Source organism: Grammomys surdaster, unplaced genomic scaffold (genome assembly GCF_004785775.1).
Source record: "Grammomys surdaster isolate TR1022 unplaced genomic scaffold, NIH_TR_1.0 348, whole genome shotgun sequence".
In the NCBI taxonomy this organism is placed as follows: domain Eukaryota; kingdom Metazoa; phylum Chordata; class Mammalia; order Rodentia; family Muridae; genus Grammomys; species Grammomys surdaster.
The window spans coordinates 2498868-2502760 of record NW_021604767.1 but is presented as its reverse complement, the minus strand read 5'-3'; the positions used below and the strand labels follow the sequence as shown (position 1 = coordinate 2502760).

Genomic DNA, 3893 nt, shown 5'->3' with positions numbered 1-3893 from the left:
TACAGTGTACTCATATAAATAAAATAATTTAAAAAAACTGCTTTAATGGAAAGTCTCCCCAATACTCCCAATCTGGGATGAGGTAAATATGACCAGGGCTGGCCCCAGGACGATACTGAGCCTGTAGTCATTACCAAAATATACATCTGTCACCATAAAAAAAATCCTGTACTGCCTCAACCTCACAGACATAAAATTTATATTTATTTATATATTTACACTCTTCCACACCTTTTACAGACCCAGGATGCAGGGAAACCCTTTATAGAAACAGGCTAGAATGGAAATAGGTGTCTGGGAGGGACATTAAGGCCTAGAGGTCAGTCCCTGAACTGGGCATAGTCAGAAACAGGCAGAAAAAAAAAAAAAAAAAAAAAAACCTTTGATCTAAAATTTGAAGGTAGAAACCCGCAAGTCTCAGAGCCTTTTCTCTAGCCCTGGCCTGAGCCTACCTGGAAATTAGTCACTGGAAAGAAGGAGAGCAGGGGACACAGAAGCTTAGAATATACATATACAGTTGTATCATTGCTGTAAAAAGTTACTTAAAACTGTATCTCATTATATAAATGGAAAAGATTATGGTATTTGGTCAAGTGGAAGTACTGCCAGGCACAGGTGTCTGTGACCACACACAATAGAACACAAAGATCACATGAGGCTCGGCAGCTGAGGATGGCCTGGGCCCTCTGGGCTGGCCAGGGACATGGGGCCCCAGCTCTTACACAGCATTGGGGAGCTTACATATAGGCCACCTGGCTCACCTGCAGGTCTAGAGACAACTGGTGGCCTTAGAGAGTGGGTGTGCGGCCATGAGGCACACTAGTTTGTAAGGCACAGAAAGAAGCTGCATTCAGGGCACCACTGTGGCCTCATGCCTGTGCCCCTCAAGGCATGGTGCTGGGACTGACTGGGCCTCTATGGCCCAAGCCATTTCCTGCCAAGGCAAAGTAGGCTATATAATAATAATAATAATAACAATAATAATAATAATAATAATAATATAGGTAAACTGATTTCTCTTGAAAAAAATAAAAGCTCTGATCTGTAAGGTCTCTTCAGCTGCTTTTCAGCTGCTTTATAAAGTGACTTTTCTGGAATGGTGGAAGCTGTTGCAGCCCACAGGAACCTAGATGGTGGAGTTGGAAAAGGACACTCGTAGGTGGTGGTTCTTGCCCAGGTCATGGTTGTGCAGTAGAATCAGTGTCTGCACTGCCTCCTCCACAGAGCTCATCTGGATCAGTGCCGTCTTGCAGTCCTTCTGGAAGAACTTGGAGCCTTTGACCACATCATTGCTGGAGAAGCTGCTCTTGTGGTCATCCTCTGACACAGAGGACAGGACGTTGGAAAGGTGCAGGGTAGCTGAGGGTGGAAAGATGTTCTGGAAGTTCTTGAAGCCTGGTTTCTTGAAGCGGTGCAGTGGTGAGCTGCCATAATCTTTGGTCAGGCCCTGCTCCTTCTGTCCCTCATGAGGCAGCTGCACACTCTGATGCTTTGACAGTGTGATGTGCACCAACTTCCCATGCCACGGTGGCTCATGGCCAATTGGGCCTGGCTGCCATCTGCCATCTGCACAAGCACATTCTCCTTCCTATTGAACATCACTGTAGACGCCAAAGAGAATAAAGAGGCTTTGGGGTGTAACTCTCTCAGGGTTCAGGTTGCTGACCAAAAGAATGGAATTCCCAGCACCTGTCAGCCCTGGAATAGCAGTGTAACCAGCTGCAGCAGCAGCAACAGCAACAGAGGTTATGGCCAGGGGGAGCAGGGCTCTGTGCATATTAGGGACAGAGAATTGAAACTGCTGTTTCTATTAGCGGTTTCTCTTTGTATTACCAAATTAGCTTTCACTAATGAAAGTAGGCAAGAAAAGACCAATAGGGAAAAGCCTTTCATTTGGCCTAATGCTCCAATAGCAGGAGAAGCAGAACAAATGTCTTCCAGACAACTCACTGAGGAAGCCTAAGCAGCTGGCTTTTATAGCAACAGAATGAGTGTTTGAACCAATCACAGCCTCCTGTTTGGGTCAGTCTGTGTCTGTTAGAGTGAATCCAAATCCAAGACTTTTGGGAAAATTACAGCCTTACCATGTAGCATCAGTCACAGAAGTCCCTCTGGCCCCTCTGGATCTGAGGACCCTCTAGAACTGTCGACCCTCTGGCCACAGTAAAAATGGCTTCAGAGTCCTTCACAGATCATCGAGATTTTTTCATAGTGAAAAACACTATGTTCTAAATTATTTTCAATAACTGTAGCTGGGAGTATGCTTTCAGGAACCAGAAAAGGCAGTGGCAATCTTTATGGAGTGGTCTCAAAGTGTCTGTGGAATATTCAGGATAGCCAGAACTGGCATAAGAGTGGAGTGGTTGGCTAAGATTGTGGGTCCTTTTCTTCCTAGCAACTAGCCAGAGTTCAGCACATGCTACATAGGAAGTCAGATTGACCTGTCTCCAGCATATTAGTTTACAGAAAGTTAAACACCAGAAGGAGTGTTCACAGCATAAACATAAAGACTTTGTCATTTGATACTAACAGAGATTGTCAAAATACTTAATAGCTATCAGTGACACAGTAAGTGATGAATTCTGTTCATGTGTGTCAAATACATGAATATTAGATGTCTAATACTAACACATAATATATAATATAACTGACAAAAATTGTGTCTGAGCTTTGAAGAAGACATGTCTGATATTTGATAATTGTTTTAACATGTGGAAGTGTATGTGTGTGTATGTGCATGTATGTTTGTGTGGTGTACCAGTGTATACATGTCAGTCTGTCACAACGGATAGTTTGTTAAAATTATTTCTTTTACACATAAGTGAGATGCTTTTTTTTTACTTATGAATAGAAATTAAATTTTTATGTGTTTTTAGATCTCTCAACATGTTAAATATTCTTAGTGTTATTTTTAGTTATCTTTTTATAGCATACAGAATACAAGACAAGAATTAAAATCTTTATACTGTTTATGGGAACTAAAACTGTAAAATTACTAAAGATGAAGTAAGAAGATATAGTTTCAGCGTATTACATTATAAAATCAATTGTTCCTCCTCAAAGAATCAATAATTGCTTACATGAGCAGGTGTGTACCCAGGCTGCAGGTATTATCTTAATTGAGTTTGGAAATAAACCTCTGTGCAGGCCATGGAATGAACCACTTATGAACTCAAACATGTCACTATGATACTACCATACATACTATGTTGTGGTAGCTGAACTAGCTACCACAACAGCATATTTATGGTCTGTTTAATCCAGTTTTAAGTGGTTAACTGAGAACCCAGACATCTGGTCTACAGCTAGACCTCTTACAAAAGCCCAGATATATCTCAGGACCACTCGCCACAAATAGAACTGACTTGTTGGAATTTGAGTAATATGCAAGTACTCACTTCATTTTAAAACAGTCTTGCTAGGAGAGTCACGAGCACTCCCAAAATTTCCTCAACTTTATACAAAGTCAGACAGTTCTAAGAAGGAGTGAATAGGTTTGTAGAACCTAATGAAGCACACCAAAGAAAACTTGTATTAATTTTCTCCTTGCATATCTCAGCTACACTTGCATACTCCTCCTAATTATATACAATTTACTTTGTAAAATATGCTGTCTCTACACAACTTCTCAACAATCAAAGTCAGGTACAGTGAATTTTTATGATAGCAGCCACTAGCAGACTCAATAACATTAATCCCATAATCTTAGTGAATATGGGTACAATAACTGTCTTGAATATACCTGTAATAGGCCTTCAACTCCTGAGGCTAATGAGGGCCATGAAACTGAAATTCACGATGGAGCTCTGGCAACCCAAAACCCACTGGTGACTGGTTCTAAACTATAACTAAACCCCAAAAGAATCCTAAGGAACATCTAAAAAAATTCCAGG

At 41.2% G+C, this 3893-nt stretch overlaps 1 pseudogene; it reads right to left on the bottom strand.

Moving 5' to 3' along the window:
* Positions 1–1126: 1126 nt before the first annotated feature.
* On the bottom strand, positions 1127–1566 carry LOC114630892 (annotated as a pseudogene).
* Between the last annotated feature and the right edge of the window lie 2327 nt (positions 1567–3893).